At 43.4% G+C, this 26,644-nt stretch overlaps 1 long non-coding RNA gene across 1 annotated transcript; it reads left to right on the top strand.

Moving 5' to 3' along the window:
* Positions 1,388 to 26,644, top strand: LOC108637639. The gene is made up of 3 exons (XR_001919184.1): positions 1,388 to 1,648; positions 8,906 to 9,011; positions 26,453 to 26,644. It is a non-coding gene; the product is annotated as an uncharacterized LOC108637639 (long non-coding RNA).

The following is a 26,644-nucleotide window of genomic DNA, read 5'->3' as shown; positions in this document are numbered from 1 at the left end:
TGTAACCTCTCAAAATTTTGACCTCTCAAAGCCTCAGTTTCCCTCATTTGTAAAATGGGAGCTAATGATGCCTATGTAGAGGGCTGTCGGAAGATTAGGGGAGTTGATGTGCAAAGAGCATCTCACTTTGTGACTGGCCCATCAATGACTCCACAAATCGTTGTCATCATTACTCTTCCCTCTCCAGACCCATCTCCCTGTTTGTAAAACAGGGCTAAGCAGATTTCTCAGACACTGGGTTTCCTCCACTCAGTATTTCACCAAGATTTGCAAGCCCCTTTTATGTGTCACGTCGCAGGTAACAATGACTGGAACAGGTTCTCTGACCTCACTGAGCTCAGTGTCTTTGGGAGTTTCCTGGAGGGAGTGTGCTAAGATGCTCAGGATGATTTGGTATTTCTCCAGCACAGGTTGTAACCCTGTGTCTCACTGGGGACATAACAGCAGTCACAGAAACAGGATGGCATTTCAGCGACAAGGCGGGCTATGGTAGCACTGCTTCTCCCCTCCAGGGGCAAGACCCCAGAGCCGTCTCAAGCCACCTGGTTCCCTGAGGGCCTGAGGTCAGTGTGTCCGCTGGCTACACCTGGGCTGGTGTTGGCCTGGGAAGATGCTTTTACACACACACACACACACACACACACACACACACACACACACCCCTTCTAATAGTGTCTGATCAGCCGCTCCTAACCATAGTCATGGTTCCTACCCATGGCTGATGCTCAGGCCACACCTACACAAGTGAAGTCAGGATGCCTGGGGGTGGGAGCCATGCAGGAGAATTATTTTCACAGCCCCAGGTTGAAACCCAGAGCTCTAAGCAGATCTAACTGTCAGAGAAAAGAACACCTCGCCTCTGCTCTTCACTGCTTTTCCGGTATCCCTGGACAGCCTGAGTTTCTTGTCTGGACAAAAAGGGTGCTCATGCCTGCCTCACCTGGCTGCAGTCACGGTGCACAAGCCTTCGTGAGAGCCTCTGGGATGGTCTCTGCCCAGATGAGCAGTCTTGGTCCTGGGACCTACCTCCTGGCAAAGGCTGGCTGGGGAAGAGATAGGGGTGTATGAGTGTTTTCATGGGGGCAAAGCTGAGTGCTGAGCACACCACAGCTTGCTTGCCGAGGAAGCGCCAGGAGGATCACCTTGCTGAATGTCCCATGCGGAACCCCCTGTGTCTCACCCTGACAGTCATCCTGAAGTGAACCATCAGCCTGGCGCCTCCCCCCGAAACCGCCCCCTTGTCCTTTCTCTCCTTCTCCCTGGGCTGGAGTCCTGCTATCTCTAGATGCGGCATTGCCAACGCCTTCTGCCCGATAAACATTTGGTGCCGGCAGGTGTCAAGGTTTGAAAGGGGCCTATATTAATCACAGAGAGATATACATCTGACGGGAGTCCAGCCAAGGTCCTTCAAAGAGGCCTGGAGGAGAGCTGGACAGGCTGGGCGGGTCCTCTGCAGACCAGCTTGCTGAGGACCAAGGAGGGTCACTGCCCGCCGACAGCACGGAGACCTCCCTGTGGCTCAGGCCCGAGCCGCCATCAAGAAGGGTGGAGGAGACTGCTCAACAGGGTCTCTGAGCTCACCTCCTCTATGCCCTATATTGGGAGTGACACGCACCAAGCTCTAAAATGCTTGCAAAGCAACATACAGGTAAGTGCAAAGCAGTGAATCAGGTTTGAGGAAGTGGGTGAGGAGAAAAAAATATCAGGTGAGAAGCAGACCTCGGTGGGAAGAGCCCTAGATATAGAGTAAAAGATGAGACTTGCGCTACTAGCAGGGAGAGAATAGACAGGGAAAGAAGTGGGGGAAGCGGGGAGAGGAGAGGAGATGGGGGAGAGGGAAGAGAGGGAAGGGAGGAGGGCACTTTGCATGCAGTAAGAGAAGTATTATTGGAACTTCCCTGGTGGTCTCGCAGCTAAGAGTCTGCACTCCCACTGTAGAGGGCCCAGGTTCGATCTCTGGTCAAGGAACTGGATCCTACATGCTACAATAAAGACCCAACACAGCCAAAGAAAAAAAATTAATAAAAGATTTACAAATAAAAAAGTATTGTTTTATGAAAATTTATTTCAGTTGTTTGGGATGCATAGCGGTGTTATATTTTATTATGTATGAAGACTCAAATTCTGTACTGAGTCTTGATATAAAATTTATTTCTTACTGGAAACCATGCTCTAAAAAGCGTGTGCGTCATAGGAGTCAGAGCTCTGGGTTTGAGATCAGCACAGTCACTGACTTCGGCCCATGCGATTTGGACAAAAGCACTTGAACTTTCAGAAACTGTTATCACCATTAGGAAAATGTGAATAGCACTCCCTGTCCCAGCGGTTTACCTTCCCGGACTTGCTGTGAGGCTGAAATAAGATAATATATGTGAAAATGCTTTGTAAATGAAAAATTCCAAATAGGCATAATCCATTATCATTAGGGGAAGTCAATCAGAAACCTATTCAGAGGAGATGAATTTAGATCTGGATTTGGAAGATGGTGATGCAGGTAATGACGATCATGCCAGCTCACAGTGAGGTGGTCCTTACTTTGTGCCCAGTGCTGATCTCGGAAGCTGCAGAATAGGGACCATGAGTACCGGACCAAGCTAGGTAACAAGAAAGCCTGGTTGCTGGGCCTGCAGTACATGACAAGTCACACCAAACAGAAACAGTAAGGTTGGGTGCTGACTCCCCCCGGACACAAGAGTAGGGATCTGCAGTATGAACTGCCTGTGTTTCGTGCCCCCAAAGCCTCAGCAGAAGTGTGTGAAATGGCCCCAGGGGTTCATTTTTTGCAAGAGACAGAAGAGTCACAGCCTTGCTCCAGATCATGGTTTTATCCCTCAGCAAGTTGGGAAGGAACTGGTCAACACGCATCTGCATTACCCAAGCGGCGTTGAGATGTACCAGCCTCTCTTGTCCTCAGAAAAATCGGAGGCATCACTCCCGACAGGCGGCCCCACCTACATCCTAGGAGACACTCTTCTGGCTGGCCAGCAGCCCAAGCCCACTTTGGACGGGCCTGTAAAGAAATCCCAGGCCCTCGCTGGAAGGTTGATCAGGGAGCAATTGCAGACTTGCTGCAGAAAATTGGAGCTGCCAATCTCCAAACAATTTTGATTTTTTCTTTCACACTATGCATTTCATGATTGTATGGTAAGTGCTTGGGAATCACAAAGGTCCTACAAGAGCTTCGTATTATAAGTCAAATCCTGTTACGGCAAGTACCATTGCAATGAAACCTTCAGTATGACAAAAGCAATTTCCATGTCCTAGTCGATGGCCCACTTATTTCAAACAATATTCACTATGCGAACAGTGATCACTCCCTTCTCGGAGATAGCTCCCTTCTCTGAGTGCTCGGCCAACTGATTGTCCATCCTGCGTGCTGTGTAACGCACACAAGCACTATCTTGTATCATTCACCGGTGTTTGATCCGTATTATTCTTGCCTTCCCATCTGGAAGAAAAAATCCTCAAGGTCAGGGCTGGTCCTGCCAAGGGGAGGAGCATGTTTGGACATGAAGCCTGCTAGGTCATTGTTGGTTCCAGCCCCAAATGATTCCTGTTTATCTATTACAGGTGTTGTACCAGGTATGAGATGGTGGTGCCAGGAAGATTCAGGTCCTCTTTCAAAGGGGCTCACAGGCTAGCAGGGAGGGGCAGACAAGTAAGCTGCCACCGGAGTTAATACAAGAAGTGCACCCTCTAACAGGCTCAGAGCAGCAATACAGAACCAAAGGGGTCCTGGAAGGCTTCCTGAAGGAAGTGATATCTAAAATAAGGCTTAAATGGTGAGCAGAAAGCATCCAGGCAGGTAAGGTAGGGGAAGGTCCAGACAAGACAGTAGTGAGGGCCAGACTAGAGTTCTGGGTGGCTGAGTCAGCCCAGTGATGACAAGAGCTCACTTCTATCAAATAGTTGCCATTTCCAGGCATGCAAACAGACCTTATTTCATTCAATCCTTACATCAACCCATCACCCCCTTTTACAGATGAGAAAACTCAGGCTTTGAGAGGTTAAATATTTTGCTTAATTAATTTGCACAATCTAAGCATTAGGTGTCATTATTACTATCATAATCATCACTATTATTAATATCTTCAAACTCTAAGTCTAAACTCACCTCTTCTAGTCAATTAGGTTTCTTTTTTAAAAAAATTGTTTTACTGAAAAATAGTTGATTTATAACCTGTTTTTCTATTGTACTGAAAAGTGATCCATATATATATATATATATATATATATATATACATATATATAAATTGTTTTTCATATTCTTTTCTGTTATGGTTTATCACATGCTATTGAATATAGTTCCCCGTGTTGTATAGTAAGACCTTATTGTTTTTCCATTCTATATATTCTAGTTTGCATCTGCGTGGCCAGCTAGGTGTCTGATTAACCTCACCGAATGATGAGTTCACACTGCTAGTAATGGATTTGAACCCAGTACTTAACACCCGAGAGGTGAGAGAAAGTCAGAGGCAGAGCAGGGATAAGTCAGTCTGGCCCAGCTTGTGTCAGAGCGGGTGACAGCAGTAAGGTGAATGTGCCAGTCAGGAGTGGCATGAAGCCCGTGGAAAGACAGCCTTCTAAGTGGTCCAGGTGGGAAAAGACATGCTGGCCCGTGGCTTCAGAAAGATTCCTCAGGCTTCATTATAAAGGATGTTTTCCACAAGCATAGCTGGAAGCCAGGGGATGTGTTAGGGACTGCTTTCTCAATCTAAGCAACAGACACAAGGCAGTCTGATTCAGCCCTCATGTGCATTGAGAAGTGAAAGATGAGAGAAACTTCTAGGAGGGGACTAGATGGGACTCCAAGCACATATGCTGGTGGGGAGGGGAAGGGAGCGGGGACAGGCAGGGTGGGGCAGGGAAGGGATCTGGCTGTAGAGCTGGCTCTGGGGGATGAGAGGGTGCAGGAGAGTCAGGAGGGGCCCTAGGGGCATGGTGGGTGTTTGGATGGCAGGTGATGCTTGGAGCCCAGCGGCAATGGCTTGGAGGTCTCACAGGGGCAGCCCTTTCCCCACAGTTGATAGGGGGGTAGACATCAGTGCTGCCAGGCAGCTGCTGCTGCTGCTGCTAAGTTGCTTCAGTCGTGTCCGACTCTGTTCGACCCCATAGACAGCAGCCCACCAGGCTCCTCCGTCCCTGGGATTCTCCAGGCAAGAACACTGGAGTGGGTTGCCGTTTCCTTCTCCAATGCATGAAAGTGAAAAGTGAAAGGGAAGTCGCTCAGTCATGTCTGACGCTTCGCAACCCCATGGACTGCAGCCTACCAGGTTCCTCCGCCCATGGGATTTTCCAGACAAGAGTACTGGAGTTTCCAAATAGTAGAGAGTTGGAGGGTTAGATCTAGAAAACAAAGACTAACTGGATCACTGTGGGCAGACTGGGATAGGGAGTGTCAGGGTTGCAACTCCGACCTTTTAGTGGTGCCTGGGAAGCTCCACCGAAAAAGGCAAACTGGCCTTACAATGTGCCTGGGCCAGCAGACATCATTTCTGATGACCAGGGCACTAGTGACTCAATCCTGGGTGGCCAACAAAGGGCAACATCTTTGTCATGAGTTGTTTACTTCCTCCCCCTGGAGCCCAGCCAGAGGCAAGGATGTGTTGAGCACTTGGCGCATATGGAGCCCAGCACGAACTTCAGTTTGCATTCCCAGCCCCAGCTCTTGAAGTCTGTGCTATTGACACTGCGTAGAGTTTGGCAATCCTAGAAGGAGACAAAGTGCTCAAGGGGATGATTCTAAAATAGGTGGTGATGCTCCCCAGCCAATATTTTTTTGTGTTGTGGGAAGAGAATTATTTCCAGAGATGGTGACATCAGAACGCAACAGAAAAGCTCTAGAGAATTTAGTGCCTCTGCGTTTCTTCTCCCCTCTCATTAGAAGAGAGTGGTGGTGTTTTAAATTCTCTAAAGTGGCTCTTCAGTCAAGGATGAGTTTATAAAAAAAAATCATTTCTGTGGCAGGGAAGACAGAGGGTGACAGGCAGCAGCTGGGCCTAGGGTTGAGAGGGCCAGGAAGGAAGCTGAGGAGGTTGGAGACAGTTACTGATGGATAAACAGGACAGAATACTTAACCCTGGGGTTAAGCAGAGGAGGCTCCATCACGTGCAGGCTTGGGCAGCTAAGAAGCCCAGAGCAGAGAAGGGCTCAGCAGGCTGATGGCTGGCAGGTCTCCACTGCTGGCCTTTCAAGTTGTATCAGGACCAGAACCAGGTATAGTCATGCCTAGCCCATATAGCAGAGAAAGCAATGGCAACCCACTCCAGTAATCTTGCCTGGAAAATCCCATGAGCAGAGGAGCCTGGTAGGCTGCAGTCCATGGGGTCACAAAGAGTTGGACATGACTGAATGGCTTCACTTTCACTTTTCACTTTCATGCACTGGAGAAGGAAATGGCAACCCACTCCAGTGTTCTTGCCTGGAGAATCTCAGGGATGGGGTGCCTGGTGGGCTGCCGTCTATGGGGTTGCACAGAGTTGGACGTGACTGAAGCGACTTAGCAGCAGCAGCAGCAGCAGCCCAGAGTCTCTGCAAGCATTAGGGCCGAGAGAATCCTCTAGGCAGATACAGGTTTGCCCTGGTGCAAGGTTCTGCTGAATCTCAGCCCCCAAATGCTCATCTGGCCAGGTGTCTGCAAAGATGGCCACCAAAATGTCTCCCATCCCTGAGTATACCTGCCTTTCTCCATCAAGAAATGAAGTTTATTTCCCCTACCCTTGACCTGGACTGGCCCTGTGACTTGCTTTGGCCAATGAAATGCATTGATGAGTTCTAGGATCGAGTAGCCATGCAGAGACATATCGTCTACCAACAGATCACGCAGCTCCATGGAGTTCATGGACAAAGAGAAGCTGGGCAGCCCTCCAGCCAGATGTGGTCCCAGATGTGGCAGTGAAGCCATTTTGAATGTTCCAGCCCCAGTGGATTGCATACTCATGAATGAGCCAACTGACACCATGTGGAGCAGAAGAGCTGCCCAGTAGACCCCTAGCAACATCTGGGAAGCACACTCAGCATGTCCCTAAGTCTGAAGAGAAAGTGAAGGGAACAGTGCCTAGTCCTTGAGGTGGGAGACAGGACACAAAGGAGGAAAGGGCAAGACAAGGAAAGTCCTAGAGAGAGAGCAGGATCTCTCCAGGTAGACCAGGACATGATGAGTGACAGCCAAGTCACTGTAGATGCCATCCTGATGGGTGTCATTCAGTTAGCAGTGCCAAGAAGGCAGCTTGGGCAGGTCCTTCCAATGTTAAGATCCCAGGGGAGAGGCTGGAACTGACTGAGTGCCTCAGTTATTCAGTCCAGTGCAGGAAAAAACCATGACGTTGTTTTCAGCAGTTCCTGGGATAGCTGGGCTCTGCTGGGCAGCTCTTCTGCTCCATGTGGTGTCAGGCTGGCTCATTCATGAGGCTATAATTGCCCCCACCCTGACCCCACCATTAGCTGGGGCTGGGACTAGGCAGGGCTTCCCTTCGCTATCTCTCCAGACTTAGGGACAATTCTCTGCAAACAAAGGGTACTTGCTGGTGATATTGGTCTAGCCATCTGCCTGTCTAACTAGCTGTAGGTTAAATCCCCAAACCAGACTCCACTGACAATTCCCTGGGAATGGCTCTCTAGTGGGTGACTTACATCCTTGCATGCGTGCATACTCCGTTGTTCAGTCATGTCCAACTCTTTGGGACCCTATGGACTGTATCTCACCAGGCTCCTCTGTCCATGGGATTCTCCACGCAAGAATACTGGAGTGAGTTGTCATTTCCTATTCCAGAGGAGCTTTCCCACCCAAGCATCGAACCCATGTCTCTTGCATCTCCTGCATTGTAGGCAGATTCAAGCCCAACACATCTATGGGATAACGCAATTCTATTTTATATTTTGCTGTTAGCCAGCTGTTAGCTGTTGTCCAACTTAACAGAGCACCCTTTCGGCTTTTGCTGTATCGGTTGGTCTTTGCTCTGTGGAGGCGCTCAGACAACTCAGAGGCAACTCAGAGGTTTCAGAGTATGCCCCCACCCCGCCCCCACCATCTCTTAACTGGCTGTACCTTGTCATGCGTGCTCTGCCCCTGCTAATAATATGTTGTTGCATAAATTAATTTTGAAATAACTCATGTCAATTTCCCTTTCATCAGTGAAGGCAGAAGAATGGGGGACTTGGCGGGGGGAGAGAAAAGAACATAAATGGAGCCACATCTTTTCCATGGAGAAAAAAGTCCACAGGATCTGGGCACTCCCTGCATTTCTGCACCTCCAACAGCCTCCGTGAGCCTCTGCAGGGAGATTTTTCTGAATAATGGAACATTTTCCTGTTTTAATCAGATGCAATTTCGCAAGCAGTTTTTATGATTTAGCAAGTCCATTAAAACTGGCATTTGTTCTGCTCTGACACTCAAAAGGGGCTCCACAGAGCATAAACACTGGAAATCACTTGTAGGGAAAGACAATATTAAAATTCCCCAGCCTGGGCCTGTTGTCTGAGAAATTCTGTTATCAAGCATCATGCCAGCTACCATCAGAGGCGCTTGAGATATACGCTGCTTCCTCTTTACGTACTAGCTGGGGGCACAGGAACTCAGGCAGCAATAAAGACTGGATGTTGTTATCTTTCAGCACTTTTGGCATCAGGAGGCAAGTAGGTCTTAAAGGGAACTCACTGGAAGGGCAGGTCACAAAAGTGCAAAGTCTCAATGAAGAGGGTGGATGAGCACATGGCGTAAACCGAACCTAGAAATTGCTTTCCTGCCCATGGAGAATGAGAGGGTACATTGGCATGTAATTAAGAAGGTCAGTTTATCAATTTCACTTGGAGTCAGTTCTCAATTATCTGTGTACTGACAGATGACTGGGGTCAAATGACAACTCTAATGAAATTCTCCTATTTCATTCTCTCTGCTTCCCATCAGGGCCTTCTCTCCCAATAGAACCGAACAGCGCTAGTAGCCAGCAAGTCTCTTGGGAACATTTCCACTCTCCCAATCAATGCAGGAGCAATAGAAGAAACCGAAAAAGGTAAAACCTGCCAGATTAAACTACATACAGTTAAGAGTTTATGTAAATAACGAACCAATAAAATGCCTTTATAGAAAGGGAAGACTGAAGGAAAATATTTGCTTCCAACCTTTCAGGCCAAGCATTAATATTTTACTGTGAATAATTGATGTATGAATTGAGGGAATATTCTGAGAGTCAGGATGGGGTGGGGGCAGGGGAGGAGAACAGACACAGAATAGGTAAAGGATGTGAACAGTAACGACGCAGCAGCGAGGCTGTGAAACAAGGACTTGCTGGGGATTCCCTGGCAGTTCAGTGGTTAGGGCTCCAAGCTCTCACTGCCGAGGGCCCCGTTTCAATCCCTGGTTGGGAAACTAAGATTCCACAAGCCCTGCAGTGCAATTAATAATACTACTAATAATAATAAACTAATTTGAATGGACTCATTAGAAAGTACAACCTCACTTGTAATTAAAGAAACATGAAGATAAGGTACTCTATGAGCTTCCTGCTAAATGTGGAGCATTGAACATGTGTTTCTCTCTCTCCCTTCTAAAACCCTGCTGAAATGAAAAGAAAAAAGAAAAGAAAAAAGACATACACTCACAAGACCCCAAAGAATAGGGGAGGAGACAGTGGCATGTAAAGGGCATTGTCTGATTTCTGTGAAGACAGAGGGCAGACACAGGAGGGGTGACTGGTGGAGGAAGCCTAACATTTGGGGTCTGCAGGAGGACTGGCAGGAAGCCTGGTTGTTCACCATGAGGCCCCACATGCACAGGAACTAGAGGGCACTTGGGCTCAGGAATGGGCCAGGAAGGACTCAACCCCAGATCCCAGGCCCCAAGTGCTGGAGAGAAGGATGTAATAAGTGGGTCACGGTGGCATTCAGGGCTGAGGAAGAGGAGGCGGGACTCGCAGCTCAGCAGTGTAGTGGCCTATTTGGCCAGAATGCACACCCAGGACAAAGACCTAGAAAGGCAAATATTCTTTAAGTGCTTAACTGACCTTTAAGAAAGAACATTCACCCTCAAGCCAGAAAGACCCTAAAGCAGGAAGCACTGGAGTGACGCTGTAGCTACTGCATGTTTTTTCTGTTTTGTTTACTTAGTAGTTTATGACTATGCTGGTGTTTGCATTATTTTTAATTTAACTTTTAATTTTATATTAGGGTATAGGCAACTAACAATATTGTGATAATTTCAGGTGAACAGCAAAGGGACTGTTTGCTGTTTACATACACATGTATCCATTCTCCCCCAAGATCCTCTCCCATCCAAGTTGCCACATAACGCTAAGCAGAGTTACATGTCCTATACAATAAGTCCTTGTTGGCTATCCATTTGAAATATAGCAGTGTGTATATGCCCATCCCAAACTCCCTAACTATCCCTTCCCTTCATCCTTCCCCTCGGCAACCATGGGTTCATTCCCTAAGTCTGTGAACCTCTTTGTCACTGCAAGCCCATGGGGTTAGTGCTCACATGAGGCCCAAGACCTAGGCTCTGAGCCTTCTGAGAAGTGTTGGAACTGAGATATTTGCCTTGATGTTCAAATGTTACACTCCCACCAGAGAAAGAGGTAGAAAAAGTCGTGAATTTGTCTAGGAAGATGACAAGAAAATCTGTTTGTCTCACCCAGCATAGGCTAAAGGTCTCACTTGGCAATTTACAACCAAGGACCAGCTCTTCATGAAGAATTGGTCTTTGACTTTAGCTTCATGGTACAGAAACAAATGAGTTGGTAATTTTATGTTAAAAAGTGATCCTAGGTTAGTGGTTCCATTTGGGAAGCCTAACATAAGCAATTAAAAGACACTTGCTTTTCGGAAGGAAAGCTATGACAAACCTAGACAGCAAATTAAAAAGCAGAGATAACACTTTGCTGACAAAGGTCGGTGTAGTCAAAGCTATGGTTTCTCCAGTAGTCATGTACAGACATGAAACCTGAACCATAAAGAAGGCTGAGCATCAAAGAATTGATACTTTTGAATTGTGGTGCTGGAGAAGACTCTTGAGAGTCCCTTGGACAGCAAGGAGATCAAACCAATCAATCCTAAAAGAAATCAACTCTGAATACTCATTTAAAGGACTGATGCTGAAGCTGAAGCTCCAATACTTTGGCCTGATGTGAAGAGCCGACTCATTGGAAAAGACCCTGATGCTTGGAAAGATTGAAGACAGGAGGCGAAGTGGGATGACAGAGGATGAGATGATTAGATAGCATCACCAACTCAATGGAGATGAGTTTGGGCAAACTCCAGGAGATAGCCAAGGACAGAGGAGGCTGGCATGCTGCAGTCCATGGGGTCACAAAGAGTCAGATACGACTGAGTAACTGAAAAACAACAAAAACATAAGCAAACACAAGATGTCCTTAGAAGAACATGTTCTTATCTATGTTTGTCTGGGATTCTAGAGAGAAAATCCTATTGAAGATGAGTTTAAAATCTAATTTAAAAGCACATGAAGAACTTAGATTGTAAAAAAAGGAAGCAAAGGAAAGGCGATTACTACCAAAGTCAGGACAATGATTTTCTTAGGAAAGGGAGTGGTTGTGACTAAGAAGAGCATAGAGAAAACTTCTGGGGGTTGGATAGAGTCTATTTCCTGAAATAATTGAAGACATAAAAGAAGGAATTGAAAACATAAAACGTCACTACGAAAACATGAAGGGTAGATTTGACCCTCCAAAATTCTAGAAATGAAATGTGTAGTTATGTAAGTTAAAACTTCAATGGAAAGTTTAAATAATAGATAGAACTGAAGAATTCATGAACAAAAAGGAAACCGTAAGAAATTACTCATAAGGCAACCCAGAATTCAAAGAGATGGAAAATATTTGAGACTGAGACATGCGGGTACTTCCCTGGTGGTCCAGAGGCAAGACTTCACTTTCCAGTGCACGGGGTACAGGTTCGATCCCTGTTTGGGGAGCTAAGATTCCCACGTGCCTCATGGCCGAAAAACCAAAATAGAAAACAGAAGCAATATTGTAACAAAGTCAATAAAGACCTTAAAAATGGTCCACATCAAAAAAATCTTTTAAGAAAATAAAATAAAATTTAAAAAGAGATAGAGAGACATGGGAAGCTCCCTGGTGGTCCAGGGGTTAAGAATCTGTCTTCCAACGCATGAGACATGGGTTCAATCCCTGGTTGGGGAACTAGGGTCCTCCGTGCCACGAGCAGCTAAGCCTGCTTGAGGCACCTACTGAGCTTGCAAGCTCTGGAGCCGGAGTGCCACAACTAAGACTTGACACGGCTTAATTAATTAATTAACTTTAAAAAGAGAGAAACAGAGACAGAATGGGAATGCCCATCGTATGTCCGATAGTTAAAGAGCAGAAGAAGGAGATTAGAGAAGATACAATATTCCAAGAAATAACGATTGAGAATTTGCCAGAATTGGAAATCCTCATATTTGTCAAGAGCCTCAAGTAGCATAGCTAAAACTAAGTGCACATCAAGAAACATTGCTGTGAAATTTCAGAGCACCAAAGGCAAAGAAGATCTTTGAAATAAACAGAGATAAAAGACACAGATTATATAAAAGAACATTTGTACTGACTCCAGAAAATAGTAGAAGAGTATATCTAATGTCCTGAGAGAAAATGTCTGTCAGCCCTGGATTTTACTCACAGCTAAATCAGCTTTTCGAGACTAACAGTGAAATAAAGATGTTTTCAGATATAGAATGATTGAGAGTTTTAAACTACAGGGCTTTGTTGAAAGCACTACTATGGAATAAATGCAAGAAAGCATAACGAAGATACAGTAAAAATAATATGGTATGTACCAGTAAACTGAAACATGTCTTGGCTGCTATTTAAACAAAAAAAGGCCATACACAAAATAATGATGAATAATTGAGGGTATAAATAGAAGCGAAATTAAAATATGAACCACAGACTCTATACTTCGGAAAAGGAGTGATAGGAGTTAAAATGAGGCATTTTGAGATCCTTGTTTTATTTTAGAGGAAAACAGGGACACCAATCAAATTAGAATTTTATGTTACATATAGATTCAAAAAAATTTTATGGGTACATACTCTAAAAAATTGAAATAGAATGTATGACTTCCAGGACCGTCAGCAGAATAAGAGAATAATTTTTTACAAGCCTTGATTTTTTTCAATAGGAGGCAAGAAGAAGGAAATGAATCAAATAAAAAGCAAAGTATGGTAGATTGTATTTTCTGAAAATGTCCACAGCAATCATTTTAATCTCACATGCTCTTCCAGAATCTCGCTAAACTCCCCACCAACAGACAGTCTGATCTCTCTCCCCTTGATCCTGGGCAGGACCTTATTATTATCTTGACAATTAGAATGTGGTGGAAGTAATGCTTTGTGATTTCTGAGACTAGCTCATAAAAGGGAATACGGCTTCCACCAGGCACTCTCTTTCAAGATTCTTGCCCTTGGCCACCATATTATGACAGACTTCCAGCCATACAAAGTGGCTCTGGGAAGTTTATTTGGACTGATAGATCTAGCTAATGTCTCAGCAGACAAGCTGGCATCAACACTCAGACACGTGAGTGGGCGAACCTTGAGACGAATCCCATCTTCACGTCTTCTAGATGAGAACCCAAATGTGGAGGAGCTATGCTCCGCCCAGTTTCTGCTATGCCACAGAATCTGTGGGCATAGTAAATGTCTGCTTTATACCACTAAGTTTTGGGGAAAATTGTTATACAGGCATAGTAACTGGATACAGTTTAGGTGAAAGAAGCACAAAATAAAATGGTAGCATTAAATCTAATGTATAAATAATCAAGCATGTAAACTGACTAAACTCACGTGTTCAAAGATTGACAGATTGGATTTTTAAAAAAGCTTTGTGTAGCTTATAAGAGATATGTCTTAGAAGAAAGGACATAGAAAAGTTGAACACAAAAATTTGGAAAAAGATACCCCAGTCACACACCAACCCAAAGAACACTAGTGCAGGAGTTTTTTGTTGCATCTCAATACAGCTGTTAATGTTAAGAATAGAGATGGACACCATACAATATCAAAAGGAACCGCTTGCCAGAAATATACAGAAATTCTAACTTTGCATGAAGCTAATTAAATGGTCTTAAAATGTTGTTGCTATTGTTGTTCGGTCACTAAGTTGTGTCTGACTATTTGCAAGCCCTTGGACTGCAACATGCCAGCCCTCCCTGTCCCTCATTATCTCCCAGAGTTTGCCCAAGTTCATGTCCATTGAGTCAGAGATGCCATCCAACCATCTCATCCTCTGCCTTAAAATATATAAAGTGAAAATTGACAAAATTCCAAGGAGAAATTTACATATCTAAAATCATAATGACATGTGTAACACAGCTGTCAGCAATTGATATATGAAGCAAATAAAAATGGATAAGGACAAAAGGTTTGAAAAATATAACAATTAGAGGAGAATGCACATTCTTTTCAAATATGGATGGCACATCTACAAATATAAACCATTTATGGTATCCAAAAGCAAGTCACAACAAACACCAAGGAAGTAACATTATAGAGATCATGTTCTCAATCCACAATGTAATTAAGTTAGAAATATATTTAAAAAGTCTTTTAAGAATAGTCTGTACAGTCATACATTTTAAAACACACTTTGAAATAACTCACAGGTCAACGAAGAAGTAATAATGGAAATTAGAAAACATTTAGACCTAAAAGATAATAAAAATATGACTTATCAAAACATGTAAGCTACAACTACACTGGTAATTAGTGGGAAATTTATAGCCTCAAATGTTTAAATCATGAAAAAGAAAGATTAAAAAGTTAATGAGCTGACTTCAACTTAACAAGTTGAAAAAAGGAAGTCAAAGTAACCCCAAAAAGGTAGGAAGAAGAAGATTATAAAGACAGAAAATAATGAAACAGAAAATGCTATAAGGGAAGAATTCAATAAAACCATAATCTGGTCCTTTGAAAACACCAGTGAAACAGACAAACCTCTGGCAGGACTGATGCGAGAATGAGGTGGGGAGGGACACATGAATCAAAAGTATTAAAGATGGAAAAAAGTGTAACTTGATACAACATAGAATTTTAAAACAAGGAAATTAATATGAATATATTTTTATAAATACACTAAGAGCCATAGATAAATGCAGTTTTCTAGGAAACAGTAACTTACTAAAACTTGAAGAAAATTAAAAATCAGAAGGGGCCTATAATCACTAAAGTAGTTGAATAAGTATAAATTTACCTACATCAACAACAGTAGCTCTGACTAACAAAGCATCATCTCTGGGTGGCTTTACAGGGAACTTCTACCAAATATTCAAGAGACAGAGAAAATGTTCTGCATCAGTGCTTCTCAAACTTAAATGTGCAATCAAATCACCCAAGTCTTGTTCACATGGAGACTCTGATCCAGTGGGTCCAGGGTGGGTCTCTAAAAGCTCCCACATTATGCCAGATATAAAATCTTCTATAAATCACTAAGGTAACCAAAGTAGAAAATACCAAGATTAGCAAGGTAATCCAAGATAACCCAGTAGAAAATTGGGCAAAAGTTATGTACATTGAATCCACAGAAGAGAAAGCTTGAATGCCAATAAAAGATGCCTAACTAACTTGATTGTTACACTCAAATGCAAATTAAAAGATACTGTTTCACACTGACTAGTTTAGCAAATCTGGTTTGTTGACAGTATGGACTACCAGCAAATATATGGAACAAGAACACCCTCTAATGCTGCTGAGGTGGGAGGATAAATTGATGTCTACTTTGGGAAACAATTTGCCATTACAGAGTAAGGTTGAAGAGGCATGTGTACTATGACACAGCATATATGCCTAGAGGAATTTTTGCACCTGTGCTCAAGGAAAAGTTACAAGAATGTTCAGATTAGCACTGTATGTAACAGTGAGAGCCTGGAAACAATCTAACCTTTCATTAGCGAGAGAATGATCGAATAATTCAGCACCATACAGCAGTAAAGCTACATATACAACACTGATAGGTCTCAAGGAATATTGAAAGAAGTAACGGGAAAGTTGATAGGTATACATTGATAGCTTTATATAAAAATACAAGACACTCAATGCAAAGCTTATGCTGTATACCACATGTAGGTAGCAAAAGTATAAAAACTTGCAAAAGAGTGAAAAATACCAAAGTCAAACAGTGGTTACAACTGGGGAGGCAGGGACACAGGATGAGTTAAGGGTAAATATCAACTGAATCTATCACTTTTTTAAAAAGTAGGAAGCAATATAGCAAAATGTTCTGAATGAATGATTTAACAGGACTGAGGAGAAAGGAATAGGACTATTTTGACATTTTGTAATAATTTAGAAGAAGACTACAAAGGAGGAGGAGCAGGAGGAGAAGAAGGAGGAGGAGAAAGAGCAAAAGAAGAGGGAGAAGAAAGAAAGAAGGTTTATAACAAAGCGAATGAGAGAAGGCATATTAGCAAGTGAGATGTCTTTAAATGTCTTAAAGAGAGCAGGTGGTGAAATGGTCACTGATGAAGCGCTGCTACAGAGAATGCAGGCAACCAGCCCAGGGGAGCAGGTTTTGATCTCAGATGTAAGGGACATCAGAGAATGTAGGTGATATTTGGAGCTGAATTAAGGAAGCCAATTGAAAATCCATGTACCAAACAGTAACAGCCCATCCCCACATTGTATAGAATTCCTGGCAGCCATATTTCTCTAACCCCAGGCCAAAAAAGAAAAGAATTTCTTCTAAAAAGGAATCAAATAACCCTAAAACAAAGATCCTGCTTTCTTCTGACACTTCGCTAACTCCCAGGAAAATAGCTGGCTCACAGCCCAATCACCCCAAGAATGAAGTCCATCAGCTAGCCAGTCTTGCTCACAAACATGTATCTGCTAAGTGCATTTTTGTCCTCTCATGCTTTTATATGAAAAGATATCCAAGAATCCCCAATACATGAGTGTTTAAAAAAGCAACAACAGCAACGGAAAAAACTGATCCCTGAAGAAGATAATTCAGACCACAGAAGATAATGTAAAAACAAACACAAAAAAGACTCTAATTAGATCCTCAGGGAAATGAAGAGATCTTCTGTGTTTTGATTGTTCTTTTTTTCATAGCATCCTGTTCTTGAAAATTTATATATATATATTTCTTAAATCTAAAAAGTTACAAAGATAAGGTCAAGGAAATATTCCTGAAAGAGAATGAAAAGAAACAACATGTGAAAGAAAAAATAAAGACATTAGTGGATCAATCCAGGTGGTCCCTCATCTGGTTAAGAGGATCCTAGGAAGGAGAGAAAACAGAGGGAAGAAAATGTCCAAAACACTACCAAAGAATTTCTCAGACTTTAAAGGAATATTCAGATTGAATGGTTCTATGGAGGTTCAAGAAAATGAGTGAAAACTGAGGAAACTAAGGCTGAAGAAAGATGGGGTGGTGGGAAGGATGATACAGATAAGAGGGGATGTGGACAGCTCATCTACAAAGAACTAGAACCAGACAAGTTCCACCTCTTTCATCTTTGACACTGGATACAAGGAAGAAGACATTGGAGAAAGCCTTCAAAGACCTGAAGGAGGATAATTTTCAACCCGGAAATTGAGAATCCTATACTTAATTGAGTACAACAGCAAAGCAAATATATTTTCAGGCACAGAGGACTCAGATCATTTATCTCTCATGCACTCTTTCTTGGGAATCTACTTGAGGGTGTGCTCTTGAAAAACGAAATAAATCAAGAGAGGAAGATATGTGTTGAGGAAGACATTGAATTTAGCCCAAGAAGGCAGCAAGGGACAATTCCAGGAATGATCATAGTCCTGGTCATCCAAAGGGCAACTAGTCCAGACTAGAACAGGAGGACTGACATTTCTGGAAAGATGTTTTCAGGAAAAACAAAGAGAGATTTATAAAATGCTTGATGTGATGAAACTTTGGAAAATAAAAAACATGAGGAATTCTACAAAGGCAAATAAAGCATGACAAAAAGAAAGGAATTAGAAACTATAGGGAAAATAAAAAGCTATACAAAAAATGTGCAACTAATTTGATGAGGCAGTAAACAAAATTTCCATAAGAAAGCAATATACATTATTTATTGACTTTTTCCCCCAAAATAGTAATAGTAGAAGAATGAAGGAAGGGAAAGTGGAGGTTGTGTAATAAAATAAACACCCAACCACCATCACAAGAAATCAATAGATAATGTGTAAAGTTCACAAAACCAGATACATCAGTAAAAACATATTATTTAGAGATAGGAAAGTAATTACCAGAATAAATCAATCAAAAAGATTAAAATGGTAGGCCTTGAGTAATAGGACTGAAGTTGTTGAGGGGGGTAAAACCAGAGACTGCTGTATTTCTTTATGAACCTTTTGGTGGTTTTGGCTTTTAAATCATGTGTCTCATTTGGATTTTTAAGGAACAGCCTCCTTTTTCAGGACTTGGAGACTTTGAGTGCTTCCAGACGAAAGAGATTGCTTTCTGTTCCATATGCACAGGAGAGCCATGGGATGTTTTGGAAGACAGGAGGGACGAATGAGATCTAGACCCTGGTACAGCAAAGTCCCTCTTGAAATGGGACTCCCAGGGCTGACTGAGCGTACCAGTGTATCCAACATAGAAACCAACCAAATCCTTACGACAAAGCAAAGCAAAAAAGTTCCAACTTTTTCCAATATGAACCTTTTTTTCCTGATATTTATTTTTTGGGCTGTCCTGGTCTTTGTTGTGGAATGGGGACTCTATTTCTCTATCAGGGATCAAACCTGGGCTCTCTGCACTGGGAGCTTGGAGTCTTTGCCACTGGACCACCAGCAAAGTCCCCTTCATATGGTATTTTACATTTCAAATAGAATCAAAACTGTTTTTATGGGGGAAAGAAGATTTTTCTAAACTTTACCTACTCTTAGTTTATGGTTTACTATTGACGTGGGTTACACAGGAGAGTTGTGCAGGTTAGTGGGCACATCATTATATTTTCGGTACTTCAGTCAGTCAGTCAGTCCAGTCACTCAGTCGTGTCCGACTCTGTGATCCCATGAACCATAGCACCCCAGGCCTCCCTGTCCATCACCAACTCCCGGAGTTTACCCCAACTCATGGCCGTTGAGTCAGTGATGCCATCCAACCATCTCATCCTCTGTCGTCCCCTTCTCCTCCTGCCCTCAATCTTTCCCAGCATCAGGGTCTTTTCAAATGAGTCAACTCTTCACATCAGGTGGCCAAAGTATTGGAGTTTCAGCTTCAACATCAGTCCTTCCAATGAACACCCAGGATGGATCTCCTTTAGGATGGACTGGTTGGATCTTCTTGTAGTCCAAGGGACTCTCAAGAATCTTCTCCAACACCACAGTTCAAAAGCATCAGTTCTTTAGTACTCAGCTTTCTTAATAGTCCAACTCTCACATCCATACATGGCCACTGGAAAAACCATAGCCTTGACTAGATGGACCTTTGTTGGCAAAGTAATGTCTCTGCTTTTTAATAAGCTATCTAGGTTGGTCATAACTTCTCTTTCAAGGAGTAAGCGTCTTTTAATTTCAAGGCTGCAGTCACCATCTGCAGTGATTTTGGAGCCCCCCAAAGTAAAGTCAGCCACTGTTTCCACTGTTTCCCCATCTATTTCCCATGAAGTGATGGGACCGGTGCTTAGGATCTGTCAAGTTTCAGTTCCACGCTGGCTCTAGATGAATCTAGGTCCTCTTTACCTCTGTATTTTAGGCTCTATAGTTCCGTTAACAAAGCCCAATATTGTATTGATTATCAACAACCCAACTATCATTCTATGGCTCAGATGAGTTTATGGTCACTTAGCATCTCAGGTGTGTTCCCCTTCATTACTCCATTTCATGAACTGCTTTCAAGTCATACCATCATGTTCTGTTCTTACATTTCACTTTTAAACTTTAAGTATAAGGTTATTTGTGCTATTGTAAAACCACTCCTTGCGTTCTGTCCCATATTATAATCTGGTTGGATAGTTTAAATTTTTCACTCTATCCCCTTTCCCTCCCAACTTTAAGTCTTTGTCAATCGTACACATGAGAAATTGAAAATTTCCAGATTTTCATTCTAAATCATTGATAAACATGCGGAATAGGATTGAGTAAAAAAAATCATCCTGAAGCGTGTACCTGAGACTTCCTTAAATGTCAAGGTTGGCTAATAGATTTCCACTGGCATGTTTGCTCTGCTCTTGGCTAATTGCAGATTGGTGCCCAGTGTTGAGAAGGATTCTGAAGCCCCATCTGGATTCAGAGAAAAAGAGGGATGCAGTTAATTATCAATGCCAGCCTGGAGGTGGAGGGTGGCGACAGTGGTTGTAGAGGTGTCACAAATTGCCGTACCTGTTCTAGAATAGCCTCGAATCCATTAAACGGCAATGTCTGCGTCTGTTGCTCAATCTCCTTTAAGTCCACCTTGCAGTTCTGTCTTCTAGCCCACATTTCTCCACCTTGTTCATAAGGACAGGGGAGGCTTTGTCAAATATGCTGTAGAATCGATACACATTATGTCGGCAACAATCTCCTGATCTACCAGTCTAGCAACCCCATCCAAGGGGAAAATGAAGTGAATTTGGGATGCTTCATTCTTGGTGAACCTGAGGCAAAGCTCCTAATGACCACCATTTTTTTTTCCTAAAATTGGGTGCAACACAATAGATTGCCTATCACCTGGAAGTTTTCCCAGCCTCCTGGACTTCTCCAGATTTTTAGACAATGGCTCTTTCGTCCTATTAGAAAATGTTCAGCATGAGAGAAGTAAGTCACTTGAACCTGGAGCTGTGAACTGTGAAAGCAATTAAGAATTCCCTTAATAGCTCCACAGCTATTGATTACCATTTTTGTTGCTGCTGTACTCATTATAAAATAATGCATGTCTATTACAGGAAGCCTGGAAATTATGGAAAGATGGAAGGAAGGGAAATACCCACTGCTTCGACTTCCTTTTCCTTGCATGATTTTTAAGAGTTTTCTTTTTGTATCCTTCTCTATAGCTATGACCATAATGTATGTTCAATGTTGTGTTTGGGGTTTTCACATAACATTATTTTCAAGTCAATACTAATTTTTTATTAGCATAATTTTTAATAGCTGTATAATATTTCATCTAGAAGATGCATCATGGTTTTGTTTAACCATTTCTCTATTTCTGTGGGCCTCTTGGGCTGTTTCCATCCTTTCCCTACTTAAATGCCTGTTCTTTTAGGTATTCATTATTTAAAGATGTGGATTATGTGTCAGGCTCTATGCTAGATGCTGAAGGTGCAAAGATGAGCAGAGTCCTCAGGGAGTAAAGGGATAATAGCAATCAAAGGAGAGCATGTGAGGAGGGCAAAAAGGCAATAAGCGTAACCCCTTTCCCCTTAGGGAAGCCTTCACAGTAGACAGAGATGAGTGCGGATCATTATGAGCTTTGTAAGCCCTGGGAAGGAGTGGAGATGCTGAGGACCCCAGCAGTAGTCAGAGGTGCCCATGTGGGTTCTAGCCTTGCTTTTACAAGCTGAGTGCCTTTCAGATGATCACTTAACTCCTGACCCTCATTTTCTTTTTCTGGGAAATTAAGGATAGTAATTTATATGGGAGAAAGCAAAGAAGAATTAAAGAGTCTCTTGATGACAGTGAAAGAGGAAAGTTTAAAAGTTTTCTTAAAATTCAACATTCAGAAAACTAAGATCATGGCATCTGGTCCCATCACTTCATGGCAAATAGATGGGGAAACAGTGGAAACAGTGACAGACTTTATATTTTTGGTCTCCAAAATCACTGCAGATGGTGACTGCAGCCATGAAATTAAAAGACGCTTAATCCTTGAAAGAGAAGTTATGACCAACCTAGACAGCTAATTAAAAAGCAGAGACATTACTTTGCCAACAAAGGTCCATCTAGTCAAAGCTATGGTTTTTCCAGTGGTCATGTATGGATGTGAGAGTTGGACTATAAGGAAAGCTGAGTATTGAAGAATTGATGCTTTTGAACTGTGGTGTTGGAGAAGATTCTTGAGAGTCCCTTGGACTACAAGAAGATCCAACCAGTCCATCCTAAAGGAGATCAGTCCTGAGTGTTCATTGGAAGGACTGATGGTGAAGCTGAAACTCCAATACTTTGGCCACCTGATGGGAAGAAGTGACTCCTTGAGCAAAACTCTGATGCTGGGAAAGATAGAGAGCAGGAGGAGAAGGGGACGACAGAGGATGAGATGGTTGCTTGGCATCACCGACTCAATGGACATGAGTTTGAGTAAACTCCAGGAGTTGGTGATGGACAGGGAGGTCTGGCATGCTGCGGTCCATGGGGTCTCAAAGAGTCGAACATGACTGAACAACTGAACTGAACTGAACTTTTCTGCTCCTCAACTTTCAGTGTTACAGTGAGAGTCAGAAGGAGGTAGTTGATGTGAAAGAGTTTTGTCAACTGGAGAACATCATAAAAATGGGAAGCACTTGTAGGAGAAGCTGGGAAATAAATCCTGGTGTAATTGGATTCAATTCTCTCCTTATCAGAAACCTAGCTGAGAGTGGTAGTGGGGGAGGGACGAGAAGACGGGCACAGGGGGTACTGTCTGCTCTTCTTGGGCACCTTGGAACAGGGATGAGAGGTTACAGGAAGTTTGGCCAAGGCAAGGCAGTGAATTGGAAGAGCTCCTTTCCAGGTGCACCTTCTAGACACAGGCCCTGCCCTCAAGCTCCGTCACCGGGTGTCAAAGCCGAGTGATAACTCTCGTCTCTCACTTTCCTTTCTGATGGCATGGTAGGTAGAATATAGTTACGTCAAAGGTTGCCTTTCCTCCTGATCCTCTTCTTACCCTGGTTAATCTCCACCAGAAGGTATCTGAGCTCCTCTGATGTCTCCAGTCCCCAGGGACAGCAATTTATACAGGAATCGTGGAGTGACACCCTTGAGGGGGAGCACTTCCCTCTTCCCCAATGGATCACATGTGATACACAGACGTACACACACAGAGACACAGACACAGACATACACACACACACACACACACACACACACACACACACACACACCCCTTGGAAACCTTTTTGAAAAACATTTAGCACCTCACGAGGCTTTTAATGGGCATTATCTCATTGAATCCTCACCACTACCATGGGAAGAGATTAAATAAGGTATTATTATCCCCATTTCACAGAGAAGAAAGCAAGAGCTCCGAGAATGGAAACACCCTCCCCAAGAGTGGACAGTTAATCAGTAGTCTTCTGACAGGATACCGTGAGTTTTCTTTGCTCCCCTCTGGGCCCCATCAGAGCAGGCAGGGTTTAAGACCAAAGGCCTCAGGTGAAGATAAAAAGATGCTGGGATGAAGGGAGATAAACTCCAGCCCCAAGTCAGCAGCCTCCCCCAGCATCCTCCTTTTCCTGTTTCCTGGCCTCCTCCCCCTTGGGATGAGAACTCTCAGGACAATTTCCTGGTATGAGAATCTTCTCATGGCAGCCTGGGAAGACTCACACTGACCCCATAAACCCAGAAAGGGCCAGTTCCTCCTCCTGTGTTGGACTTTGCACGGCCCTAGAAGCCAGCAGATGAAAGGGAAACTTTAGGATATTTGATGTGTTGCAAGAGTGGAACCGACTCCAAATTGTCTTGGCAAGATCAAACCCCAGGGCTACATAGGTAATTCCATCCTGAGGAATGTCTCCTGTTTCTTTGTTCTGGTTTTCACTTCTAATCTGAGGCAACAGGATAAATAAGCAAACAAAAGTGTTCATGCAAATCTCAGAGTCTTAGGGAAGGGGATGCCTTGGGCTCTGACATTCTCTGCATTTTTTGTCCCTTAGCTTTTGGAAGCTGTAATTGCCCATTGAAGGCCAGATTGCCTGTGTCCAAAACAAAGCCATCTCTGTGGGGTCTGAAGTCTGGACAGAAGTATAGGGGATGTTGGTGGGGTGCTCAAGCCCACCCTTGCCTGATTCCCTGCTCTGATTGTCTCCAGGGTTAGGTGAAGGTTCTGGGCCCCATCTGTTCCCTTTCCCTTCCTCAAAGGCGCATTGGGAAAGGCATCCGTATAGACCAAAGGCCCTGATGTCCTGTCCAGTGTCCCATATTTGAATCCTCTCTATGCTCCAGTTAAACTGTTGAGTATTTTGAAAATTACATACCCCTCTGAAAGCAATTCTTTGCCAATGACTGGATTCATCTTTTGTTGGGACTATTTGTGCTGTCGTCGGAGCCTGGTGGGCTGCCATCTATGGGGTCGCACAGAGCTGGACATGACTGAAGCGACTTAGCAGCAGCAGCATAGAGTTAAACTATTTGGAGGGACTGCTGTAAGAAAGTGGAATCTTACCAGGAGATGGTGGGTAGTGCTGCTATCAAAGAAAAAGAGGGTCTTTCTACAAGAAACCTGTAACTATGAGGGAGAATTAGGAGCACAAGACAGGTCTGGTTATTGAGGATCATAAGTGTCTTACCTGGGCTCTACTGGGTGATGGTCATTAAAATGATGTTTGCGCCTTGGAGGCAAATTCAGAGAGTTGGAACTCTTGGGACCAATGACGATGGGGTACAGCCTCCAAGGCCACTAACAGCTGGTAAACCAGATGGCCCAGCTGCATCACAGTCTCTACATTTTCCCCTTTTGCTATTCTTTGGTTTCTTGTAAAGTATTATTTGAACCAAGTTCCAACTTTGTCATCCTTCTGCCATGGGGGAGAAAGAGGAGAATTCCATTCCTCCCCTGAGGCTAAGTGTTAAGAGAAAGCAGACTAGTGTTAGCAGCAGTCTTAGAGAAAGATCCCCAAAGGAAGAAGACGTGTAGACAGACAGACGAGACACATGGGCCATCCTCCCATTGTACCAAGAAAATCCCTTCTCTTAGTGACTTTGGAGGTTCTTCGTCATAATTTCATTAAATAAAGATGACATTTCTTTACTGTGATAAAAATATTAAAAGTCCATTCAGAATGATTCCCTTCTTGAACAAAGGGCCAACTGGACATGGAGGGGCTAAGGGTGAGACCTCTGACAGATATGCTGGTTTTCAAACTTTTATGTCAGCAGCGGAAACCTCTCTTTTTATAAAAATCTTCTATGGGATATCAAGACATAAAACTGATAAAAGTGGAGATGTTCTGGTTAAAGAGAGAAATGAGAAAAGCCTTTTCCAGGCGGATCCTTTCTACTCCTACTCCACCCCAGAGTGTCCTTGGAGGCACGTCTCCAGAATCCAAGGGATTCTTGACAAGCATTGTGTGTGTGTGCTGAGTTGCTCGGTCATGTCCGACTCTTTGCGACCCCAGTGGAGAAGGGGGTTCACTGTAGCCCATCAGACTCCTCTGTCCATAGGGTTCCTCAGGCAAGAATACTGAGTGGGTTGCTAAGCTCTCCTCCAGGGGATCTTCCCAACCCAGAGATAGAACCTGTGTCTCTTATGTCGCCTGAATTGGCAAGCAGGTCCTTTACCACTAGTGCCATCTGGGAGGTTTATTCAAACTTTCCATTTATAGATAAGGAAAACTAAGTCCAGAAAGGTGAGGTAACCTGCCCAAGGACACACAGCAGGTTAGTATACATGTGGGAATCTGGCCTAAGGGTTTCAAAGTAGAGTTTCCCAAATGGTGGATCATGGCACACTGATGTGTTGCTATTGGATCTCAAAGTTCTGCAGACTCATAAGCGGGGGATGGAGGCTGTTGGAGTGCCCTAGCAAGGTTCCTTGGAGAATAGCAGGAATGGCGCAGAGAAGGATGGTGTATCCTATGATCCCACTTGGCAGCAACCCTGAGCAACTCCATCACATGCTGTTGCATAGTGAGGGACCAAACATGGTGCCAGAGATGCTCTGCACCTAGATATCTACTTTCCTTGCCAGCTCAGAACAGGCCACTGCCCTTTAGCTGCCGGAGGACTTTTGGCTCCAAGAGCATGGCTGGGGATAGAGGGGGGTGGGGCAGGGAGGCTGGGGTTGGGGGTGGTTGCTGGTAGATGTAGCTTTAGGCAGTGGCCCAGCTCTCTATCTTCATGAGTATCAAATACTAAACATTTACAGCTCCTGTACCCTTTTAGCAGCATCTGAGCTAGCTTCAGGGTGACGGTGCCAACAATGCACACACCTGCTACAAATTAGAGCCTCAGCATTATTTTAAAATATGCGATATAAAAAAGCTGATAGCATTCACATCCATTAGCATTATCACAAGATATTTTAACATTACATTTGTCAATGAAAGAAAAGGAAGAGCTCCGCGATTCTTTAAATATAATTTCAGCTGCTGTACAGTTTTGAATGTGACTTTGGCACATAAAGTTTCTTGTCAATGGGGATTATCAAGAATTTGAAGAGATCATTATTGAAAGCCTGGAACAAGAATTACACAGAGCCATTTCAAACATAAAACCATATATTAAAAGTTATGTTCATGGAAATAATAGTAAGTTATCATTTAAAAATTAGAAATGTTTTCCAATCTCCAGAATCTAAATTCTATGCAAATTTAAATGTTTAATATTATCTCTAATATTTTGTATTTTTATTCACTCCTCCAGCAATAATTTGAGAGCCAGGTAATATTCTAGCTCTGCGGAATATACCCCTGAACAGGCAAACACCTCTGTCATCATGGAGCTGACAGTCTAATGGAGAGAGATGAAGAAGAAATAATATTAGAACATATGAGGTAAGGAGTACTATGGGAAAAATTGAGGAGGATAAAATCGGTTGGGAAAATAAGATGGTAA

This window comes from Capra hircus, chromosome 15 (assembly GCF_001704415.2).
Source record: "Capra hircus breed San Clemente chromosome 15, ASM170441v1, whole genome shotgun sequence".
NCBI lineage: Eukaryota > Metazoa > Chordata > Mammalia > Artiodactyla > Bovidae > Capra > Capra hircus.
Note: the sequence above shows the minus strand (reverse complement) of the source record. Positions and strands in the feature narration are given on the sequence as shown.